Source organism: Canis lupus, chromosome 12, assembly GCF_048164855.1.
Source record: "Canis lupus baileyi chromosome 12, mCanLup2.hap1, whole genome shotgun sequence".
NCBI classification, from domain to species: domain Eukaryota; kingdom Metazoa; phylum Chordata; class Mammalia; order Carnivora; family Canidae; genus Canis; species Canis lupus.
In genome coordinates, this window is record NC_132849.1 from 59,610,965 (window position 1) to 59,636,804 (window position 25,840).

Consider the following 25,840-nt stretch of genomic DNA (forward strand, 5'->3'; position numbering starts at 1 on the left):
TTCTCAGCACCTTGCATGTACTAGCTCTTTCCATCTCATGACATCTCGATGAGGTCAATAATATCATTATTCTTAGTTTATTGGCAGTTTTAGAGAAATGTCCTGAGGCTTGTAAAACTATAAGGAAGACTTTATGTGTCAAGACGATCACAATAGGCGAGACAGATGGGACTCAAATCTGAACGTAGCAAGGACAATGGGTGTTTATAGCCAAGGAGCAGGGTGTGCAGAATCAGTGGATGGAAAATTACTAAGGGGACATCAGAGGTTGGGAGATTCTTGCTAAACTGACAACAGAATTCTTGTTGAAGGCAGGCGAGGGACTTAAGCACCAAAGATCGGGGACAAAGAGCTTCATCAGGTATGGAAGGTGAGGATGCTCACTAAGCTGAATGGGCAAGATTCTTGCTACAACTGGAGGGGGGAGGCACAAGATAGGACCCATAGATGAGGCCATGCTGAAAGGAAGGCTGTGAGGAGCCTAAGTCAAGGTCAAGGACAGGATCTTTGCCATGAAGCAATGGGAGTAGAGGGAATTTGAGCTTTCCCAAGATAGCACAACCAGTAAGAAGCAAAGTGTGAGGCCCTGATTCTTTGGCTCTGGGGTCAACGATGTCTATCCCTCTGATATGAGCAGTAGAGGTGGCAGTGTGGATTCGTGCCTTCTTACTGATATTAATGGGAATGAGGCTCAGTTTGCACTACTTAGTATGATATTGAAAGTTTGGCTAAATGCCATCTACATAGTAAAATAAATTCTGGTATATTGCTAAGAAATTCTTTTCTTGATGTTAAAGAAATTTTGAATTTTATTTAATAATGTCTGTGCATGACTTGAGCTAACCTGGTGATTTTTCCCCCTCAAATCTATTAACATGGTGAACTACATTGATAGATTTTCTCATCTGAACCACTCTTATATACCCAAGATAAACCCCAATGGGTCATAGTAGAGATAAATTTATCATAAACATGATCATTTAGTGTTGATTTTTTAAAATACAGTTTCGGATCCCTGGGTGGCGCAGCAGTTTAGAGCCTGCCTTTGGCCCAGGGCGCGATTCTGGAGACCCGGGATCGAATCCCACGTCGGGCTCCCGGTGCATGGAGCCTGCTTCTCCCTCTGCCTGTCTCTCTCTCTCTCTCTCTCTGTGTGACTATCATAAATAAATAAAACTTAAAAAAAAACCCTAAAATACAGTTTCAAGCTTTTTGTTTTGTTTTGTTTTGTTTTGTTTTAACAGAATACTCGAGAAGCTGTCACTCAAATACTTTTGTGAATTAAAAGCACTAAATTATCATCATCCACTACTTAGAAAGATAAGAAAGGAAGTCTTTGATTCTGTACAATTTAACATTAACTCAATATTTATGTTAATCTATGTTGATTTTTTATTTAATCACCATAAAGTTGAGTACAGGGGCAAAGAGCTTACCTCAATGTTTAAAGACTTGCTTGATTAGCTCCCATGTGTGTTGACCATAATGCGGGAACTTCAAGAGCAATCTTACCACTTGCTCTCCTTTGTGAAAATTGTACAAGCACTCTGAGTTTGTAGGTCCTGACCATGTAATACAGTCTGAAGGGACCTGTTGCTGTGCACCTGTTGGAGAGGTCTCTGTAGCACAGGGTCAGGGGTCTTGCAGCTTGCAGTTTGGAAGATTAGAGGCCTCTCTCTGAGATAATGGTCAACCCATACATATGACCAGCATATGCATATCATTGAACCCTCCACATTGTTGGCTGTAAAGTGAGCTCAGTGGTTATCACCATCCAGTCCAACATGTGACATGCTGTTGGAATTAAATGAGATGGGGCTTGCACATAAAAGCCCTTTGAAAGTCAGTCTCCACATGAGAGATGCCACCTTCACCTTGGACTTGGTCAGTGGGAGGAAAAGCAAATAGTTTGATGTCCAGGGCTCGGGTCCACCAACAGGTACTTCTCCTCTACACTCTCACTGACTTCTTTCCATAGCTCTCCACTTGCTGCAGTCTCTGCTCCTGGGCAGGCAGGGGGCCGAGACACACAATTTCATGCATTTTTCGAAAAAGGTCCTAAGATTGAAATCCTAGTCCTAAGATTGAAATCCTGGTGCTTGCTCTTCTGGTTGGATTCAGATCCTGTGAGATGAGTTGATCAGATTCTATAACCTGTGATTATCTTTCTCCTTTTCTCCTATTCCTTTTCTTTTCTCCTTCTAAGGTACATTTGTGGGGTGCACGTGGCAACGCTCTGCCTTTGAGCTGCCTTCCCCTGGGCCTCCAATCCTTCCTGGGCCCAATTCCTATCTTTCTGACAATGTCCCACTCTGATTTGGCAGCTGGGATTCTCTGAAGGGACTCAATTATATTAATTCCCATGTCCCAGTTTTGTTTGTTCAAAGGGAAAAAGAAATTAAAAGAAATTCACTAAATCACTTTTCAGTTGAAAATCAGGATGAGGCTCAGAGTCCAGAACCACTTGGCACAGCAAGCATCCCCATCTCTGCTTAGATGTAAACAGACCAAGCTTCTCTCTATCCTACCCCCTTGCTTTTTATTTTGCAGTGGTTGGAATAATGCTCCCAGAAGTCTGCTATGATGGAGGGTTACCTAGGTCCTGAAGAATACCTGCTATCTTGTGAGCCTTCTTCTAATTGTTTTTGTTATGATTAATGTCATTATGGTATCAATGTGTTTTAATGGGGACGTTTGTCTTCTTGCTGTTTGTGTATGTCACAAATCTGAAGGGGAAAAATATGGAAACAGAAGGGTGCATGTCTTTACAAGTGTGTTTGGAGGCAAACCAAATGGTGCGTTTCTCTTTGGATGCTTTCTGATTTTCAGTCCAGGAGTTTCAGACTAAAAATAGTATGCCTTCTTTTTGCAAAGGGCTGCTAATGTGACTCCTTCATGGGCTGGTTCTATTGGTATAAAAGGCAACTCCTGGGCTTGGATGTATTGACTCACTGTCATTAAGGAATTTATTCCTTGGCACTAAAGAATAATGTAATGCAGGTTTAATTAAAGCAAAAGCTTAAAGTTGATGTTAATTTAATGGTACAGTCGACTTTCAATTATCCTTGATGCTGAAAGAGAGGGTGGCACTGATAATCCAAATTAACAGAAAGCCTAGAGTACATTATACTTTTCCCCCTAAATTCATCAGGATTGCTGCTCTAATTTTGCTACAAGGGGCTCATGTTGACATGAACATGAAAGTCAGTTTTGGGGAAAGCGGGACATTGGCATGGAGAAGAAAGGTCATGGCCTACCAAGCATGCATTAGACACTTTACCTTACTAGTTTTTGAAATGTCACAGCTAGGAAGAGGGTACCATTAACCATCGTTTATAATTAGGGAAATAGGGTGGTATTGAAAGACTTGTCCAAGGTCATTTACTAGAAATTAGTATAATAAGTGGTTCTATGTTTCTTAATCCAACCCATGTATTGAACACAGGGGAGAATGATGTTTTCATCTAAACTTGCAATTGCAATGTCTTCTACACTTAAGAAAATAGTGTAAATTCTCTTCTGAATATATTTTGTTTTTGTTTTTGTTTTTTGTCAAGCAAAATTCTTGCTTGAGAGAGTAGCATGGTTTGAAAGAAAACAGCAAAGCACAATTTTGCACCGCAAATGGACAAATGAGGGTGGGGGTGAGCAGAGAAGCCTGTGCCAGTGAGGATACCTCTTATTGCGGGGTTGACAGAACTTTTGAGAACAATGGCATCTAAAAAGTTAATGTTTATGTTACTGGCAGGAAAATTCTCTGACTGATCCAAATGTCCTTCAACTAAATCTTCAGCCAGCTGTGCCAGGCACAAAGACCTGGTGTTAATGGTGCTAGTGGGCTGTTTGAGGCAGAGGACAGAGAATGCACTGGAAGGTCAGAAGAGGTGGGCGATGCACAGAGTTAAGTATGATTCAGGGTTCTCCAGGGAAACAGAACCAGGAAGATATAGATATAAACGTGTGGACTTATTATGAAGAATTGGCTCCCGTGTTTATGGAGGCTGACTACCCACACTCTGATGGTATAACTCAGGCTGAGTCTGAAGGCCTGAGAACCAGGGATGCCAGTGGCATAAGCCTCCATCAGAAGCAGGAGAAGGTGAGATGTCTTGGGTTACAGAGTGAGGCAGGAGAAAAGGTTTTTTTTTCCTCCTGACCCTATCTTTTTCCATCCAGCCCGTCAATGGACTGCATGATGCTCACCCACCTTGGGGAGGGCAATCTGCTTTACTGAGTCCACCAATTCAAATGCTAATCTCAACTGAGAACACGTTCCTAGACACATCCAGAATGATGTCTAATTTGGACTCCATGGCGAGTCAAGTTGACACAGAGAAGCAGCCATCATAACTTCTTGTAAGAAAGTAAGCCACAGGGAATTAAAAGACTCCCTGGGGAGGGTCCAATGCTCTCTGGGTTGCCAACAGTCAGTCAAAATCCCTTTCTGTAAGTCTTCAAGGTCAGGATGAAGTCAGTAGGCATATGGTTTCTGTATTACCGACAGCTTGACAAAGTAACTGGTCATCAGCTAGTTACCGGCTTACTATCGGACAGTCACCCAGCAGACTTAGAGCTCTGTAGATGCCACCCTACCACATCTTTAGAGTCTTGCTACTCAAAGTGTGGTTCCTGGGCCAGAGCTCCTCAGAAGTGCAGACTCTCGGATCTGCTGAAGCTGAATCTTCATGCAAACAAATCCCCAGAATTTCTCCAGATAATTGATCTGCACATGGAAGTCTGAGAAGAGGTGGCCTGAAACACACCTGGGGGGTAAAATGCAGAGAGGTAGGAGTAGGAGGTTGGAGCAAAAGTCACAATGGGGAAATTGAATTGGGAGTTTAAAATATTTGCCAGGTATCTTCTATGATAATTAGACATCATTCAGAGTTGAGGATGGAATGTGCATCCCCTAAGTCCAGCCAAGCACAGACTTTCAGGCAGGAGGTAGACGGCTCACCTTTCCCATGTCCTGAGTCGCTTGCCTTCAGACTTACTGGTCCACTAAGGTCTGGAAGCCCAGCCTGCAGTGGGAAATGTTTGTTCTCTTTCTTCTTTCTTTTCCACAGCCTTGCATTCCAAGTGTGTTTGTATAGTCACATGTATACTTTAGCTCATGGGTCATCATTGTGGGGCAAATCTGGGGGGGGGGGTGGATGACACCAGGGATGCTGGATTCTGACGTGGGACTAGTGGAGGTGCAGCATTGCCTCAGGACCGCCTTGACCTATCTTCATAGGGAGAGCAGCCTGTTTTCCTCATATGCCATGTTAGGCAGAGATACCTCTAAATGCATGGGAGAAGGTTGTGGGGTGTGTGTGTGTGTGTGTGTGTGTGTGTGTGTGATAACTTCTGGGGTACCTGCTCAGCTCATCACTTGTTTTGAAAGAAGCTTCATGGCATCCTGGGGCTATGTCTATAATGGACAATCTCTTCTCTAACCAAGGCTGACTCAACCTGACCTTCTCTGGGGCAATCAGACACCCCTCTCAGGGAAGGTGAGCCTTGGAAAGAAAGGGAACAGAGCTACAGAAAGTATTAAAAAAGAGGGAACATAAAGAGGGAGCTCTAGGAAGGATCCCTGGAGAGTGACAGCCAACTCAAGTCGGAAGGACAGTAGGAATCTTCTGGATGTGCAGGTTGTGGAGAGGGTGCCCCAGGGAGCACAATGACATGTGTAAAGCTTTGTGTTAGAAGGCAACAGGGCGTGTTGTCAGAGCTGAGAATGTTCCAGCATCATGGAAGCTGTGATGGCGAAGGGCAGCAGGTAGGAACACCGTGGCTTGGGAGTAGTATACTAAGGACTTCTCTAAAGCAGTAGACTAGTGGTGATTGGTCAAGGTTGTCCAGAACGAGGGAGAAATAGGAAGAAATAAGTTAAAGGGAAGAGTGGATTTTGCAACTTGGAGGAAGGATTAATGTAGAAACCAAATAACAAACCTCTTAAAGATCAAGGCAAAGCTGTGTGGTAACCAAAACAACCACTCACCTGGGATGTTCATTGCCACGAACACACTTTAGACAGGGCAGAAAGTGAAAATGCTCCCAGCTGCCTGTACGCGCTCCTAAAAGGCACGTGAATAGAGTTTGCAGTGATAGAGTCTTCAATGTTAGCGAGATCACAGCTGTATGGGGTGCATGCTGCTTCTTTTAAGTAAAAGGGGAAGAAATTTTATTTTGCCAGGACAGCCTCAACTTCATTCTCTAAGCAAAAGTCAAGGTTTGATCATCGTTTCAAAATGATTATTTATGGCTTAGCAGATAATCCCACTGTGCCCTTGGCTCTGGCATTGCCTTTGCTCTATCTCTTGCTGTCTCCTGAATTTATTGATTTCATTAGAAGATAAGAGTGACAAGGACAGCTTATGATACTTGGGAGAAATGTAAAGCCATTAGCAAGTCATTGTTGAAATCAGAACATGCCCTGGTAAAAGCTCCTTAAGAAACCAGTGGCAGCCAACGATACAGGGATTAACCTGCCGTGTGTGTGTGTGTGTGTGTGTGTGTGTGTGTGTGTGTGTGTGTGTTTGTGGGCAGGCGGTACAGCAGGTCCGCTGTCATGACCTTGTCTATGATAAGCCCTGACACAAAACTGATGGATCCAGGGGTTATTGACACAAACAACTGCTTTTTCCTTACCCGGGCAGGGGAGAAGGCTTTCGGAGCTTGGCACCTGCTAACCAGCTGAGGTCAGAGGGTGTGATGGGAGTGACTGCTGGCCTCTCCTGAGTGGTCCACCCAGTGGGCAGCGGGTGGCACAGGGTGCTATGATGTGGCCTCTGAGAGGCTGGCTCTGTTGCTGTCCCCTCAAGGCAGGAGCAACCACCCATCACCACCAACCACCAAAGGTCAATCTGTCTTGACCTTTCCTCATGGGACACGACCGGGGAGGGGATGGTCACCGTTCAGTCTGAGGATGTCTATTAAACAAAACAGAAGGGATTTTTTTTTTAAAGATTTCATTTATTTTTTCATGAGGGACACAGAAAGAGAGGCAGAGACACAGGCAGAAGGAGAAGCAGGCTCCCTGCGGGGAGGCCGATGGACTTGATCCTGGGACCCTGGGATTAAGCCCTGAGCCAAAGGCAGACGCTCAATCCCCGAGCCACCCAGAGGCCTCCAGAAGGGATTTTCTAATGATGAGGCTACTGGTGTTCGGAAAGGTTGGACAGCCGGAAGGGAATTCAGTTCCGTCTGCGTTCTTATTTATTCGGCCTGCTGTTCGCAGATCCTTTACATGGATGTGTCAAAGATCATGAGATGGAAGGACTTAAAATAATTGTTTGATGCAAGTGTTCATGGGTGTTATGCTTGGAAGAAGGTGGGTAGCTGGTCACATTCTGGGGACAGGGAGGGTAGAAACAGGGTCCAAAGAAAGCAGCCAAAGATCGAGGCCTTGGGCAGAAGGTGAATGAGGGGCATCTCTAACAAAATACTGTACAGTACTGTACCGTGGCTTAAACATTTATTTCTCATGGTTCTGGAGGCTGGGAAGTTGAGACCAAGGCCCCAGCAGATTTACTTGCTTCCTGGTTCATGGATGGCCATCTTACTGTGTCCTCGCAGGGTGCAAGGGACAAAGGGGCAATCTGCAGTCTCTTTTATAAGGGCACTGATCCCATTCCTCCTTCACTACCTGACCAGTTTCCAAAGGCCCTATCTCCTAATCCCATCTCCTTGGTCATTGGGCTTTTGCATGAATTTGGGGGAGTCCATAGCGCATCCATGGCACATCCAAGGAACACTGACTGGGGGCTCAGCCTCCCTCCTCATCTGTCTGAGTAGGACTGGGTAAAACCCAAGAGGAAACCTCCACCCACAGTGGCACCAGGGGACCTGAAAATCAATGTGGAAGCTGAGCCATGTAGTTGCCAACCCTGACCATCGATGTGACCTTCAGTGATTGCCACTGTCAGCGCTTGTCTTGTCTGTCTTGAAATTGAATAATGCCTGTTTCTCTCACATGGTGATTCTGAGAGCCAAGAAATATTTGCTAAATGCACTGAGAAAAAAAAGAAAAAAGAATAAAAGGCACTGAAAAATCTCAAGTGCGTTACCAACATGGACAGACAGATTCGTTGTTAGGCATATAGGAGGAGCGGTTATATGGAGATCTAGAGAGTTCATCTCTTCTTATTTTATCCTTTGCACCATGAACATTCTATTTGTGAGCTTTAGTGAATAAATGACTCCTGTGTGTAAAGTGAGCGTGTATAATATTTAAAGTAATAATTTGAAGGTACTTCCAAGGAATTTGCCTCCTAATAAGACTAATGCAGTCTTCAGTTTCGGATAATTTACTATACTCACATTGCAGATGAGGTCTAAGACATTCAGTTAAATTTGAATTTCAGATAAACAACAAATAATTTTTTAGAATGAGTATGTCTCTAAATATTGCATGGGACATACTTATACTGACTCATATTGAAAAATTATTTGTTGTTTATCTGCAGTTCAAATGTAACTCAGTATCCTGCATTTTCATTTGCTAAATCTGGCCACCCTATACTGGAGATAGGGGCTTCCAATAGACATACAAGAGAGAAATCCCATTCCCATATAAACTGCTTCCTAGCTTTTTTTTTTTAAATTTATTTATTCATGAGAGGCAGAGACATAGGCAGAGTGAGAAGCAGGCTCCCTGTGGGGAGCCTGATATAGGACTCAATCGCAGGACGCCGGGATCACGACCTGAGCCAAAGGCACACGCTCAACCACTGAGCCACCCAGGTGCCCCTAGCCTCATTTTAAAAAACACAAATAGGAATTAGCATTGGAATGTTGGATAATTTCTTTGAGCTTCTCATTCTTTATCCATGAAATGGAGAGAATAGTGTCTTACTTGGTTTTTTCAGGTTTTCCTGTTGATTAGAATCACCTGGGGAACCATTTACAACTCCTGATGCCCCAGCACCTTAGACCAATTACTTCAGGATCTTGGTGTGGTGGAGTTCAGGTGGTTTTACAGTTGAAAGCCCCACCCAGTCATCCCAATGAGGCAGCAAAGGTGAGAATCGGTGGCATTGCTCCTGGTGAACGGTGGGGCTATGTGACCCGGCTACTGCAGAGCACCTCACGGAGTGTCTGGCATGTGTACGAATGCCCCAGGCAGCCCCCACCATTAATGTTAGGAAGAAGGCTAGAGTGGCAGAGGAAAGAGAGGAAAGGAGTGACAGATCAGGTGATAGGCTGAGTAGTGGCAGAGTCTTATAAGCATGTCACAGCCAGGAGTTTGTGCTCCATTTTGTGGGCCTTGGGGAGCCATCGCCAGTGCTCTCCTTCCTGAAGGGAAGAAGAGTTTTCATGGAAGCCCAGGTGTGGCCATCTTGTATGCGTGCATCTCATAGGAAGATACGAGCCCGGGGGGATCCATGGGGGGCACCATCCCCCTAGTAGGAATCTGGATCTGTCTTGCTTAGTGTTGTATTTTCAGTGCCAGGAACTATGTCGGGTGCGTAGTAGGGACTCAACATTGGTGTTGATTGAAGGAGTAAGTGGAAAAAACAAAGGAAAAACTCAGTAGAGGCCACATGGCAGGGCAGGTCTGGCCGCAAGGGGAAGGGAGAGCTCTCCAGTCGTGTGCTGACCTCAGACACCACTGGACGAATCATGGCCCCTTCTTGGCCTCTGTTTCTTGTCTCTTGAATGCAGGGTGTGACCTTCAAGCTCTAAATTGAAAATTAAATTCTTCCGGTCCTGAGTAATTAGTGGCCTACCTATTGATATTTTTGTCCTTGGTGAAAACTCCCTTTGAGAGTGTTGGTGTTTCTGTGATTTCCGGAAGTGGGGCCCCTAGACTGCAGAGTTGTGCAGCTCACCAGGGCTGCTGGAGGAAACTCAGCCTACTCATGAGTCAGGCATCCCCACTTCAGAGGAGGGCCTGGACCAGAGCCTCGAGAGTTATTTCCAGGGTTGTAGGTAGAAGCCATGCGGTGTTGAAGAGAGGTCCAAGGCATACCTTGGACAGCCCAGGGGCTCCGGGGCCGGGAGGACATCTCAGCTCCTGGAACAGAGCACTGTGGCTCCAGGCAACTCACTTCATCTGTTTGTATTTTAGTTCCCTTAGTTGTAAAACGAGGAGTTTATATTAAGTTGAATCTGTAGAACATTCTCGGCTTTCAACTGCGCTGGTTCCATAGTGCACTCTTGGGTTTCTTTTATCTTTACCTCCACGTACCTTTGTTTCTAAAGACCCAGGCCCCATGACACGGTGCCTTCCCTATGCCTTCAGACATGCCAGTTGAAAAGCTGACTCTGCACCTCTGTGTGCCTCCGAGCCTTTTGCACATAAAGAAGGGAAAACTGGATAGTTTTTCCCCCTTCTTCTTTAACAGATATTTTTAGCTTTTCTAAAAGCTTCTCACTTTGAGCCTTAAAAAGAAATAAGAACCTCTTCCAAAAATGCAAATGCTCTGGCAAGAAGCAAGAAGGGTGTTTTCAATCTTTCCAGAACAATTGTTTTCTCTTCCATTGACATTTGTGGGGCATAGGGGTGAAGGTAGGGGCTGCAGAGGGGGAGGACAGAGGGTGTTGTGACAACCAGAGTGACTCTGTGGCCTGCAGGGGCACTTTCTTGGGGGCCGCCCTATAGTTTGTGTGCTATGGGCTGGCTTTCCCTAATCAGGCATTTGTTCCAATTGCTCTTGAATGCTTCTGGGTGGGATAGTGGATGGCTCTATGTGTTTCAAATGTTGCAAGTCCTGACAGAGCCATGAGGCAAAGTGAAGGATCTTTCTCCCCATAACAGCCCGCAGCCTCATGCAGACTTTGGAAGTCAGTAGGAGCTGCTGGTGGTGCTCAGAGATGCATCCCTTCCCCAAGTGAGAAGTGAAAGTAAGAGCAAGGTGGAGTTCCAGTTGGCCTAGTTTGCGTCCCCAGCTTTGCATTTTTCTAATTTGGAGTCTTCCACTGGCTGGTTGAGGTCTTGTCTCTGGTGGCATCACTATTTCCTCTGTCACCCCACAGCACCAGGTTCGTATCACAGAAAAACGCCTGTGGAGAAAGGAATGGGGAGTTGTGTCCCTGCATGTCTCCCAGGAGGAGGATGAGGAGAAGGGAAAAGGACTGCCTGGTGCAGTGGTCATGGTGTTAGGCACCTGGACATCTATTATGTCACTTACTCTTTACAATAATCTCATAATTACGTCTAATTCATGCTTTTAATTCCCTAGCATGTAGCTCATAGTAGTTGCTCACTATCTGTTCAGTTGTCTGAATAAGACTTTTCATTTATGTCTTTCAGAGCTAATTCAAAGTTTGAGTATATTCGGAAATAATGATTTGGCCCACAGTCTTGTTGAAAAGCAATACAGTTAGGTTCTGCTTATGTCAAACTCATGGGGCATTGGTGAATTAAGGCCCTGTAGAGGGTCATTTCATATACTCTGGCTTGGAAGTACTGTGCTGAAGATGATTATATTGACATAACCATCTTAAAATGACAGACCGCACCCTCCAGGCCTTACACACTTAGTCACACTTTCCAAGATGTTAGTGATAGAGGGGAAGTAGGTAATGTGGGCAATGTTGTATACCACAGCTTCCAGAAGCATAGCTCAGCTTGCCTGTAGCTGGACCACAGGCTTATGGAAGGTCCATGTCCAGAGAATCATGAGTCGATCAGGAAAAAGACATAAGAATGTAGACTTTCCACTGGTTTTCTTAGAGAGAATGAGGCCTGCTATTTACAACTGAGGAAGCCCATGGTTCTGGAAGGAAGGCAATAACTCAGGTATTAATTTTGTCTTGGCTTCTTGGTGGCTGGGGCTAGCTCCCATTTCTTCCCCTCTGTCTTCCGCTCTGCTCACCATGATATACTCCCAACCTGACGCTGACTTGGATAAATGATGTTTAATTGGTCTTCTGGGATTACTAACTTATTATTTACTCTGAGAAGATAGAGGCTCTGGGAAAATAGAAATGAACCCAGCCATCTCTGGATATCAAATATAAGTTGAGCCACCACTCCCTTGAGAATTTTCAGGCATAAAGGAGAGAGAGACTCTAATCATGCTGGTAACACATGGATCTTCGGTTTCTGTTGGCAGTGCCATCATCACATTGACTATGTCTAAGGGGAAAGGAGCTATGGGAAGGAACACAGCCATACTCAGACCATGATTCCTTTTCTTTTTAAAGGACTTTTCCCTAATACCACCAAGTAGTGTTCTAAACTTTGACATGTTCAGAAGATGAACATTGGCAAGCAGGAAAGAGAAATGGAATGATCATAATTAGCAGAATTAAACATAGATTCAAATGGACACATTTAATATTTATGGAGCAGTTACTGTGCTCAACAGACGTGTGTGCATTAGCTTGTTGAATCCTGTTATATCCATTTGTTAGTAAGGAAACTGAGGCCGAGAGGTTGAGTAACTTGCTCAAGATCATGAAACTAGTGTTGGACTTAGAATTTAAATCTAGCTCAAGCTGACACCAGGCTGATTTCATTCCATCACCGAAGTGAAAGCTCTAGCATTCCCACAAGCCCTCACTTTGATTGCATAGGCTAACCTTAGCTTAACCCTAGGGCCAGACACTTTGGGGTCTAGGAAATATAAAGCATTGTCTGGGACCTCAAGGAACACAATTGTGACCTATTTGAAAGATGCTGCATTTATATGATACATTCAGTAGTTCAGCTGGTCATCTTAAATTAAATGCTAATTTTTTCATCCCAACCAACAAGTTCAGGGAGGTTCATGTTGCTCAGAGAGCTCTGGGTCAGAGGATTTGACCCCCCTCTCTTGTTGGTGTAATTAGGGTCTGGATCTGGACAGGTTGGGTGGTGGAAAGTGATCCTTCTAAATGAGCAGTATAAACCAAATGAAGAAAGGAAAGGTGGGTAAAAAAAAAAAAAAGGATTTTTATTCAAAAGGGTTCCCAGCTTGATTCAGTGTCTTCTATGTGCTGGCTATTTGGAAGACAGGTGGGGAGAAAGAAAATATTTTGTCATAGTGCAGTATGTGTCTACAGGGCTGGGCTCTTTACCTGTAGATAAGAAAAGAAGGTTTTCAGATAAGAGGTATTCTGAGTCCTCCTTTAGCCCCTAAAAACCTTCAGTAACTGGCAACTACCCTGCAGGGACATCTCCCTTTGATGGCTATCATCACAGTATCGCCACCTCCATGGAGCAGCAGTCAAAGCCACATGACCATGGGCTTGTATATTTGGGATTGCATATCAGCCACAAGAAATTTAGAGGAATCAGATCTCTTAATTCCTTTCTATGATTATCTAGAATTTTATCACTTTTAATAGTAGTATCTACAACTTTTTGATTATTCATAACTATCAGAAAATAATTTTTGAACAAAGGATCCAATAGACATATAATTGTTTATTTATGATCTATTTGCTATAGTGTTAATATATGGTGCCTTTAAAACATATGCCAAAAAGAAAGTCTTAAATTAATGAGATACATAGAAGTCCTAGAAATTTCTTCACTGAACCTCAGTGAATCTCCAGGTACACCTTAGGAGAACAGGGATTTCAGCCAGAGATCCTAAAATAATGCCTTTCAAAATGGCAGATTTGCTTTAGGGCTGTCCTAAGGCTGCCATTACAAAGTGCGATAGACTTAACTAGCAAAAATATATTTTCTCAGAGTTCTGGAGCCTGGAAGTCAGGTCAAGATGTCAGCAGGGTTGATTCCTTCTGAGGGATCTGAGGGGGAATCTGCTCCTACCTCTCCCCTGCCATCAGGTGGTTCACTGACAGTCCTTGGTGGTCCTTGGCTTGTGGAAGCATCACCCAGATCTTTCCTTCATCTTCATAAGGCATTCTCCCTGGGTTTTTTCACATTGCCCCTCCCTCCCCGTCCCTATCCCTTTTTATAAGGACTTTTTATAATCATGTGGGATTAAGATCCACCCTAATGACCTCATTTTAGCTTGATGACTTTTTTTTTTACTATTTTTTTTTTTTTTTACTTTTTTTTTTAACTTGATGACTTTTGTAATGGCCCTACTTCTAAGTAGGTTCACATTCTAAGGTACTGGGGGTTAGGACTCCCACATATCTTTTGAGGGAAACACAATCCAGTCTGTAACACCTTATAAAGTCATACTTGTTTTAAGCAGTTTAGTTGTGCCTGAAAGAATTGTATTCACAAAAGTGCCAGTGGCAGGCGCCAGGTGGCTCAGTCAGTTCAGCGTCTGACTCTTGGTTTTGGCTCAGGTCATGATCTTGGGGTCTTCAGATCGAGTCCCCACCTTGGGCTCCATGTTCAGTACGGAGTCTGCTTCAAATTCTCTCTCCCTCTCCCTCTGCTTCTCTCTACCTCACACTCTCTCTCATAAACAAACAAACAAACAAACAAATAAACAAATCTTTAAAAAAAAAGTGTCAGTAGAGGCATAGCTTAAAAACTGGTCTCAGGGAAAATCCTCCAGATTTTTTTTTCCCAGTGAAAATTGATCAGTTCTTCCTGTACCCATCTCCAGCAAGTTTCTTTAATCTTTCTTTGGTTCATATTTGTTCCATCTTGTATGATGGTTGCCAATGGCTGATTCTCCCACAGAATTGAAATCTTATCAGGGAAGAAATGTTTTCATTGACACTTTTGTCCACCTGCTTTCATAACAACCTCCTATCTTTCCACTTGCCAGTCACAAACATCTCTTTTTACCAGCTTACACACGGCAGGTGATCAATAAATACATCTTGCAGAAAATTGACTATTTTGTAAAGTGTAGAATTCTTTTCTAAAGTTAACGGCAACTTCCTGATCTGTTATCTTTGTGCAAATCTTTGAAATTCATCAACTGTCTTAGGGTCAAGCAAGTGTGCAAGTATTCAACCTCTCCCCTTTGCCCATCATCATTTTTCCCACAGTTTTTCAAGGAGAACGGAAAGCATTTGCTAGTACGTGTTCAGGCTCACAGAACTTTACTTAATTAAGCAGAACTTGGCTAACATCTGGGGTGGAGACACGTTTTCCCCACAGAAAATTGCCTTGTTCGCTCCGGATGAGTCATATCCCTAAGTCTTGGCCCGGGAGTGGGTGTTCAAGGGAATTGTGTCCCGGCCTCCAAAGACCATGAAATGCTCTTTCTGTAAGTGGCAGGATTTTTGGATGATGCAGAAACACCTGCGTTTCTCTCCAGCTCTGGAGGAAGTTATATTTTCCTGAGTGTCATGGAGACTTTTAATTTAAATGTTCAGATTTCCTGCTTATCGGCTGGCATAGCTACAAGACACGGGGTGTGGGGTGGGGGATGTGATCAGTACCTGTGCCTTATTTTTAGTGTTATTACTTATTTGGGCTTCATTAAATAATTCTAGTTCCTGCATTAGAAGAGTCTATTTTTCCAGCTTACTACTGACCGGCTATTTTGCTTTATGTCCGCATTCAATCAATGCCAGCAGATGTCTGTTGCTATGTGTATTACCAAACATCAAGCGAGGAAAGATCAGTGGTTTTCAATCCATTTCATGTCACCCATCAGCTGGATTCACATGTAATTTCGTCACCCAGGGTTATATTGTTCCCTTTGAGAATAAGTACAGGTCAGACAAGGAGCCCTTCTGATCAATGTCCTTGGAGCGTGGGGATTACCTCTGCCCTTTTGACTCTGAAATAATTTATCTTAGAAGGTTGACCAAGAAAAATTACTCTCCATTTTGTACCAACATAACTTTCCTATGGACAGTGTACAGCAGTGTGAAAAAGCCACTCAGATTCCTTCCCTTCTTTTTCAATAAAATGGGCAGGAGGGGCATTTGTTTCCCTACCAGAGAGTGGCTTGTTGGTAACTGGTTGAAATACTTTTTACCCTTGAGGCAAGAGAAGGAAATAGCCGAGTACCTGGCATACAGTAACCCACATTTATGGTGCTTTTTTGTGTGGGTGCCAGGCACCTTATAATTATCCTTATACTATAATGTATTTAATTTAAGGATTTATTATTTAAGGATGGATTAATCCTTACAATGGGCTTTTTAAAAAAATATTTTGTAAATAAGGAAAGTGGTTTACCCGGGAATCAGAAGCCAGGGTGAACAAATCTAGAACGCTTGCTATTTGCTCTGTTTTAGCACCCTCAGGCTTTCAGTAGATTTTGCTCTCCTCTGACCATTTCGAAAGTTTAGGAGTTTACCCACCACACTGGACTTTCAAAAAGGACTGTGTCTAATGTAAATAAAGATTGCCAGCCTGCCCCATGGCACAATGCTCATCTCTGTGATGTACTACTACATGTTGGGGAACTTGCTTCACACGATGACATAATGGAAATATTCCACTTCCCTTCAACAAATGACCTTTTATTAGTTTGAAAGAGCAGCTTACATACCAGTGATTCAGTATCGAAAAGCAGAATTATTTGTTTTTGAGAAGGCTCACCACCCACCTGCATGTTCCCTTCCGCTAAACCCCCTCCATCAGACTTCAAGACAGCAAGTTGCAGGGGAATAAAACATAAGGCCCTTGTTAATTGCAAATTAATAGTGCCAGGAATATATGCAGATGGCACCTGAAGTCAATTGCTGACAGCGTCATATTCTGGTTATGTTTTTCTTTCCTGCAACACAACTGTGCACTGAGCAAAGGCAGAGTGGTGTTAAAGTCTTAGATTCTTATTTAGTTTGGAGTTTCTGAAGGATGAAATCCATGTCCTTGGCTTACCACTCACTGTTCTTATCTTACAGATTCAGCAGGTTGTGCTTTCATTTTGAAAATTCATCTTACTTATGAATTTGAACCAGCTCCAGGCTTTGGTGGTTCAGAGGATACAGGTGTGACTCTGGACATTCTGTATATATTAAACTTTACTTGCTTAACTAGTAAATATTTTGCTGTGTTCATTTTTTCCCTTATCCTCAAGCAATCAATTGTGAACCTCTAGTGTTATAACACGTCCATGGGGAACATTTGTGCTTTAGTTGGCACTTAGATTAAATTAATCAAATAATCTTTTCTTTCTTTCAAGGCTGACATTTCAGTAAAATTTTTAAAGGTTGTGTGCCAACTGCCAAAGTCAATTAAGTAAAGGCAAAACCCAAAATTTGTAAGAGAGAATGATTATTGTCCCAAACTGGATGACTTGGGTGATATAAAGCATCCTCTTGACTTCCTGAACATTTTTAAACCCTGACTTTGAACTAATTACATATTTGAATAGTTAGAAAATAAAACATGATCTAGGGTTTTGATAAAACTGTGAGCTTCATGTTTTAGGACAAGTGGCAGCGCCATGGCTAGCCTCCTGGACCCCAGACCATCGTGAGCTTCTTAAATGTCCATCCATCTTCCCAGTCTTTGTGATGAATCCTTCTGGAGAAGAAGAGCAGAAAGACTGAGGTCTTTCTGGCTATGAAATTTTAGAAACAATAGAAATATCTGATTATGGTAGCCCCCTCTTTTTGGGAAGCAGAAGTCCCTGCTCGGCACCCCTAGGCTTGTGTTTCATGAACATGTGCCAGTCTAGGAGTGGTCACATGAGCTGAGGAGAGCTGTGACTCAGATCACAGCCAACCTGGGTGCCTTGGGACCCATGAGCCTACTGGAGGGCCTGAGTTGTGGCTAGAAGCAACAAAACTAGCCGAAGCGATTGGCAGTGGGCTTGAAATCTGAAGACTGCCAAAGCTTGGCTCCCACTTAGCAGCACTGAGTGAACCAATTCATGCCCACCTCTCAGTATGTTAAAAATGGAACCAGTAATGATCACCCATGGGTGTTCATTGCATGTTGCACTCCTGTAATTAAAAGTGCGACCCAAACTCTGAATAGTAGCAGGAATACAAGTTTCAATTCTGGGCTTTTCTCCAGCCGGGTGCCCCCTGAAATGTCCTTTCCACATGTCACCTCCTCCAAGTCCCCTTTCCAATGTGTCTCTCATTTTACTGTGTGGGTGTATCCTACCCATCCCTCCATGCTCTGAAGAGCTTACACCCACCTCCTCAAGAACTGATGATAGTGGTGGGAATCTCACTCCCAGGCTTGGGTCCCTAGGAGGCATTTGTGGGCAGAGAGCCTTTTTGGCCCACTTTGCCTTATACCATCTGGATAACTACCACCTGCACCATGACTGGACACAGAGCTCGCCTCTGTGAAAGAGACACTGCTAGGAGAGGACAGGCAGGGGACCTGGGAGTCAGAGTGGTGGACGTGAGGAAGGGGGTTGAAGCATGGCTGCCCCCACCTGATAAGGAAACCACCTGCTCTGTCTTCCTGTTCAGTGTTCAAAGAGCTTGCTCTTGGTTCCATGTTGCTCTTGAAGGATATTGATGAGGGAGGAGGCCTCCTGGGATTAACACCCATGAAAAGGAGGGAACAAGCGTGATATTGGGCAGAGGAAGAAGTTGAATTGAGACGTGGGGCCCGTGAAGGCTCCAGACGAGCCCTGGAGAGTAATGGACTCAAGCTGGACCTTCAGAGAAGTCTGGAGCTCCCACCACAGGCAGAATGGTGTTGATGAGATGCTGAATGCAGCCTGCCCTGGGAAGGAGGTGTGAATGTGGGTGAGGCATACTGTCAGCCAGCTTTGCACAACTACGTGTAGTGTTTAGCCTCCACATCCCACCCCACTACTCAACTGTCTTCCACGTGTCCTACCAGGTAGAATTTGGTCAGCACTAACTAGACATTTACTATGTGGATAATCATGGCAACTGCTGAAGGCCTTTTTTTTTTTTTTTTTAATAAGTAGAAATGATAGCTTCTCACATCCCAGTGTGTGTTCGTGTGTGTGTGTGTGTGTGTGTAAAAACTGATCGGGGAAGGGAGGAATCTTTGCACAAAGACAAGATGGGATATAAATGCTGAGAGGAGATATTTTTTTCTACTGAAGGAAGGAAAGATCACATGTAGTTGTGGACAATCAGAAAAGGTTCCCAGATATAATGTATAGAACGGTTGAACCTTTCTATTGCACACCTGAGCTAATATAACACTGCTTGTTAATTATCCATTTAAATTATTTATTCCATTTTTTAAAAAAAGAAAAAATCTGGGAGCAAATAGTCTCAGGCACTTGGAATTGCTATGTAGGGAGGGAAGGAATTAGATGAAAGGCCAAGTCAGGGGCATCCCAAAGAGAAGGGATGAGTCCTTGCGAAGGCACAGATATTGGAGCGTAAAGAACATGTTTGAGGGAGCATGTGGTAGGCACAGGCATTGGGGTGAAGAGATGGCCAATAGCTTACTTTGGCCACATCATGAGGGAGGTAAGAAGGTAAAAGGGCAGGAGTAAGGCAGTTCATCATTTCCTACCCCCACCCAACTCACTCCCCATTGGCCCCAATTCTAAATTGAATTATACTGAAAGACTGTTTTATTGGTTCTGTGCCAGACACAAGAAGGGTGCTCAGTACATACCTGATGACTTCACTCAGTCGGGGGTCTTTTAATACCCTTCTCTAAATCATACAAAAAGTCAATGGGACTTGAAATAGCTGTTCTCTTGCTTCTTCACAGCCCACGGAGGCTCTTCTTGACCCCACCCTCTCCCAGTGAGTGGATGAGGATCAGAGCATCCTCTGCTGAGTTCTACAGCCGTTTTGTAAAGAGAATCTGAAGTAAAATGGCAGGTTCACACACATGGAGGAAGTGAATGTCCTCAGTTCCTTCCAAGCTCCGCAAGGCACGACTGCTGAACCTGAGACCTCCAGTGCCCAGCTGTGCGATCCTGGACTAGTCCTTCCCCCTCAGGGTCTGGCTCCCTGGGCTGTAACATTAAGGACAGTATCATCTCCTGCACAGCACTGCTGTGCAATTTAATGGAGAAAATGTGAGCTAATCTACCTACAGGGGGCTGCAGACAGGCAAGTGTGAATTTGGAGTAGAAATGCCAGTCATGAAGATGCTTATGGTGATTTTCACGTGCTGTTGATTGTCTGGAACCAGGCAGGGGCTCGTCAGCAGGCCAGGAAGCAGTTGGTGAGATCCAGGTACTCAAGGCAGGGAACTCTGCAACCTCTACAGAGAGGTCCACCCCTGGGTGGTGCTGAGCTGCGATCCCAAACTCACCTCCATTCTCTTACCCTAACTTCTTCACCTTGCACTCTGGGCTTTCAGAGAAAAGAGATGCTAGGCCTTTGGGGCACAGATACGAAGCTAGAATCAGTATCAAGTACCCCCCCCCCCAACACACACACAAACACAAGATTTAAGAAGGATTTATTTTATTTTTTTTTAAGAAGGATTTAATAAGGGGGTCCCTACGTGCTCCTCCATCACTGTGCCTGGCGCAGAGACCTCCATAAATATGTAGCCATTGAATGAGTGTGTTTAGAGTAGAAGGGGGGGGAAAGACTTTTTAGAGGATATGGAGACTGTACAGTGCAGAGGGCTGGAGGGAAGTCACAGGGGGCAGGACTAGCTCCCTGGACTAGGGAGCTGCATGTGGGAGATGGATCAATGGAGAGAGCACATCTTACATTCAGTGAAAGCCGGGCAGGCCTCCATGAAGATGGGGAAGAAGTATTTTCTTGCAGAAGGCTGTTGGTTAGTTGCATGCTTCCTGGCCTAGAGTCAAGACAGCCCAGGAGAATCTGCTGTAGAGCCCTTGTCTGTGGTGTTTTCTGCTGGAGGTGGGGGTGCCCACAACATGGAGTGGGGAGGTAGCCCAGGATTGCCCTGGCATTATGTTCCATTTTCTCCAGTGGACTCTCTGACCCATGGGGGTCAAAAGCACCCAATGGCTGCACCCTCTCTTTATGCTGTGGTTCTCTAAACAGATTCCATTGATATTTTCACCTTTGCGCGGAGAGCAACTAACCAATACCTACCAAGGTCTATTTTCTCCTTCTCTGGAGGGCTTTGTGCCAAGAGGACTACCTGATTAGCCTGCTCCAGGTTTACAAAAGGCCTTTGTTGAGTGCTGGCAGGTCATTTAGCTGCTTTGTATTCAGTTTCACCATCCACAAAGCCAAGCTGATCATACCTGCCTCCCAGGACTGGTGTGGGGTCAATGCGATCATTGATGTGGAAGTGCTGTCAGCCTGGTAGGGAAGCACAGCTTCATGGGCAACAAAAGGATTCTTTCTTTTGAAGATACTTTCCTGTTTGGCTCTTTTGAATGCTCTTTGAAATGAATCTGTGCCCTTGGAAGGGCAACTCTAGGTGGCTTAGAGTGAACCTGAGAGTGGGATCCTTTCAGGTGCTTGTGTGTCACTGAAGGCTTGAAGGTAGTCAAGGTAGGATGGGACCTTGTGAGAGGATCCTGTTGCAGAGATGAGCAGAGTAGGAGGAGGAGGAAGGGAAGAGGCAGAGGGGAGGAGGAAGAGGAGAGGTAGGGGGAGGAGGAAGAGGAGAGGCAGAGGGAGGAGGAAGAGGAGATGCAGGGGGGAAGAGACCCGAAATAGAAGGCAAGTCTCTCATGGTTTGTTATCTTTTACTGTGGGCAACAGGAGCTCCAGTAAGAGTATCCTATTTCAGAGCAACTTTTTCACTGATTCAGAAGAGCTCCTAGAACTAGCATCGTGAATTCAAACAACTGACATATATGTTCATATGCCCAATAGTTATGGTTAAAAACACTTGAGAAGTGCTTTCAAATGTATGAAATTATTTTTATTATTATCACATGTTGATTCTCTCAACAGCCCTTTGGGGCTGGTATTTTGGGGTCCTTTTTAACATTCTTTTTTTTTTTTTTTTTTTAATTGAGGCACCAGTAGGACGCTCAAGAGGTAGAACCCATCTACCCTGGTTCTTTGTCTTCATGTCGAGATTGCCGGGCCCTGGTCCAGGTTCACCAAGAGCTTATTTAGCAGGAGGGGGTGACTGGCCCAGATGAAAACATGACTGTTGAGCCACATAAATCTGAAGGAGGGACATGGGAGAGAGGATCATGCATAATCAGGCACAGTACCAGTCCAACTGCCTGGCAGCCCGTGGAGTGCTTGCAGGGAGCCTTACACCTCCGAGCAACCCTGTACAATGGACACCTTGACTATCTCAATTTTCAGATTTGAAAGTGGAGGATGAAGAAGGGAGAGCATCTGGCTGATTAGAAAATGGCAACCAGATTGGATTTATTGCACAGGGGGTCGGCCTGCATGCGGCCTACACTGGCTTTTCTCTGTCTATAGCCTTCGGGTCACAGAGTTACAGGTCTACAGGTCCAGTGGGCAGTGGTCCCGGGGTTGGAGAGGAGCCACGAGTGGGGTGGGGGTCCTTTTCCCTCCTTCCTGTTCCTGGGACATACATGCATTCTGGAGTGTGGCGGTAATGGAAGGACTAGACTCTCCATCGCCCCCTCCCCTCCCTGCCAGCCCTGCCTGGCTTTCTCAGGGGAGGGTTTGGCCTTTGCCTTCCCTTCATGCATCAGGCTGGAGCCACACTCAGCATTGGGGTCTCTCCTCAGCATGCAGGCATGTGTGGCTCCCAGACCTGGAAATCCACCGCACCCCTGGATGTAACCAGGGGAGCGAGCTGCCCAGAGCTGTCAGCATAGGGAATGCACAACCTTCAAACCCTCCCTGAATGGCATTCCTCTGCACCCAATGCCAGAAAATCCCTTTTGAGAGGAGAGCCCTGAACATAATACAATTGCACTCCAGAACATCCTAGAATTTCCCCCAATCCGATACAGAATAATTATGCTGTTAAGGCTGCAATTCAGCTGCTGATAAGGCAGGCCCTTGTGCTGGCCAGGTAGTCTTTTTTTTCTCACAAGTTATATAAAATTCAAACAATCCTTAGAGTACTAGCTGCATGGACTGCTTTAAGCCCGGCAAATGGAGTGATAAATCCTTAGTATGCATAAAGTTCAGTTTTGTCCTTTACTGCCTTTCAACAATCAAATTAAACTTGAAAGGGTTTTTTTCCTCACTGTGGAGGGGAAAAAGTGCCATTGAAAAAAAATCATCTCACTGGCAAATTAACAGATAAGGGTCTACCCTGCTGACACCATGCCAAGCAGAGGTAAAATTCAATCTCTCTATCACAGAGAAGTCATTTTTCCTAAATTGGGGAAATTAATGTATGTCGGAAGAGAGGGACAGTTTCTCCCTCTCGATGTGTTTTTTTGACTTTGAGGTCTAAAACAAATTGAAACCGGCCCTTGTTTTTAACTGACAACCCAATTCTGCTTTAGATTTTACCACGTTTATTAAATTTTTATGAGAATTTATAAAGTTGCCCAAGGAATAAAAGCTTTGTTCATGATAGCAGAACAGAACTAGGGGGCTCTTTCTAAATAGCATATTCAGCATTATTCATTGTTGCTTAGATAACAGTCCTATCTCTTCAGGGCCTCTGTTTGGGTTGAACTCCAGAACCAGCAAATTAATATAGTCGTTATACAGCCAAAAGCTGTATCACTTACCAGTTCATTATTGTTCAAATCAAAATTCATACTTTTCCAGATCTCCCTGGGGTTACTAGACAGGAAAGGTCATCATTCTGCAAAATAATCTCTCCTGGTTTTTACTCCACTGTGTGAAGAGAAACAAGCCCAGTCACATTACATTAATTTTCATATTAATAGATTCATATTAATAGATCCTGTGCAGAGGCTCCATGTTTCTACCCAACCCCCCTCTTCCCCAATTGCATGGGACCTGGTTGCTCATCCTTCCCCAAATCTCAATTCAGGGCCAGGTAAGTGACTCAGTTTCATTTTTTGTCAACACACCAAGCTATGTCCTTATTTTCAGATTACTGCTTCTCAAGCATGGATGTGATCTTGCAAACTTGGGTGCTGCTGGTAGAAGGACTCTCTGAGTTGGACATAGGTCCCAGCAATGCTGGCTGGGCCTCCACACGGTGCTCACGAGTGAAATGTAGACAGACAGAGATCAGGAACCTCTACCAGATGCGATATTCCAATTTTTTACAGATCGGCCCAATTTCATCCAAGCCCCTCTTCTCGTGCCGTGTAACCAATTTTACTCTTTTAATATTTAGCTTTAATGATTTTGGTGAGCCAACATTTTATCTGAACAAATGATAGTTGCAAACTTGAGGTCAAAATCTGATTTTTTTTTCTCTAGAATTGTGAACAGGGACAGGAGAGGGACGTCTTGATTTCCAAGTGGATTATACTCTATCTGAATTGCTGAGCAACAGCCATTGTTTTTTTTCCTTCTCGCTAGCATTTGCCACCTCCGTTTGTACCTGATGCCCAGAGGAAGTTTGGAGAAACATGAATGTGGAAGGATACAGAGTAGAATCATAAACAACACATGCTACAGATGGAACATTTTTCCCTAGAATTTTTCAGCAGCCTGAGAAACAATATGATCATTTCACTCCTGCTACCCAGTAAGAGGCAGTCCTGGAAGGTTCCAGAGAAGGTGCTGCTGGCTCCCTACGTAGAAACTGCAGCTGATTTGTGTTTTGGGGACAGAATCTTAACACCTTTCTGAAGCCGCCGTGTGGTTTTCTTAGCTGTGAACACATGATGCTCAGACACTTCATTTAATCAGGACTCGTTGTTCTAGGACACCACCTACATTTCCACATGTGACTTTACGGCATGCCTTATTTCCTTCTGATTGAATTGAATCATCAATGTGCTCCCAGAGACCTCTCAACATTGCCTTGGTTTCAGAACCCATGCGAAGAGCATTTGTTTCTTGTTTAGACAATTCGTGATTTCCTTCATTGCTTTTATAGTAAAACTTTGATCTCAAACACTGTGCATTATATGAGTTCTTTTTCTAGAAAAATAATGGTGTGAAGACCCTTTCCATAGATGTTACTCCAGGGCATGATATATTGTCATAGACCATGACAATGCCATCCCATGGGGACAAGTTATAACGACTTACATTGGTGTAATTTGAATCATTTTCAAATTTATTCAAATGGCAAAAATTCTTTTTAAGATGACACAAAATTCAACTCAACATCCCAAGTTGGTGCCAATGTGCAAGGCTCCGCTTGATAGTTTTCTGTAAGTGAAAATATTTATAACTACTCATAGCTTACTGCCCCAAGTTACAAGAAATGATATCTTCCTTGGGGTTTCTCATCACTGTGGTCTCTGATTTCTCAGTTCAGAGAAGCTGCTGGCCTGTGCGGAGGGAAGATTGCGCTGAGGAGTTTATAGTGATGCCTGCTTCTGGTTCCCACATCAACTCTGGGGTGTTGGAGCATGGCCAAACACATTTTCCTGCTATATTTCTTGTTATAAAGAAGTATCCTGTTCAGAGATCTGCTCTGATGGGCACTATTATTTTTATTTACATGTGGAATGAGAATCTACTAAAATGAAGGTCCAGCAAGATGCATATGGTATCAGTAAAAATGTAGATCTGGACTACATTCATTTTAAAATTGGACTGGATGTTTTCTTTATGGACTGGCCTGGAATGTGCTGTATTAAATCACTCATTTCTAAAAGTGTTTGTTCTCATTTTAGTGGAGATGGAAGCAGGGGTCCCATGCAGGGTCAGCAAACAGTGTGTATTGTGGTGTTTCATGCACTTGGAAGGGACAAAGAAGGGTTGGCAAGAGTGGACACAGGCCTTTTTTCCTTTGGTGCTGCCACTGTTCCAGAATCAGATCAGACCAACATATATTGTTTTTTTCTTTCCCTCTCTTGTCGAGAAATGGGAAGAGGACATAGCGAATGGTTTTACGCAGATTCATTACAGAAACCACTCACGGGTTGCATTAGCCTGGGACTTCGTTTCTTCAACCGTCCAATGGGGGATAATATAATAATTCGGCCTCACAGGATTGCTGTATAGCTAATTGATAGATGTAAAGAGTTTAGACCAGTGCCTGGCACACAGCACTCAATACATGCTAACTGCCATACTGCTATGACTACTAATCATCATTATTAACAATCATACCTAAATTACTTTCTGGAGGCTATAGGTCTTTTCAACAGAAAGCTGCATAATTCATGACTCAAATGCATCTTGAGTCAGACCT

The 25,840-nt window shown here is 44.1% G+C and overlaps 1 long non-coding RNA gene across 32 annotated transcripts in view; it reads left to right on the plus strand.

Annotated features, from left to right (window-relative positions):
- LOC140601793 (uncharacterized) overlaps positions 1-25,300 on the plus strand; it is a 277,650-nt gene extending 252,350 nt beyond the window's left edge. For 31 of the 32 annotated variants that reach the window (XR_012004874.1, XR_012004870.1, XR_012004878.1 and 28 more), the window contains 2 exons: positions 2,551-2,623; positions 24,049-25,300. This is a non-coding gene — a long non-coding RNA (uncharacterized lncRNA). The remainder of the gene's footprint in view (positions 1-2,550; positions 2,624-24,048) is intronic. The other variant, XR_012004864.1, reaches the window with a different exon arrangement.
- Positions 25,301-25,840: the final 540 nt, after the last annotated feature.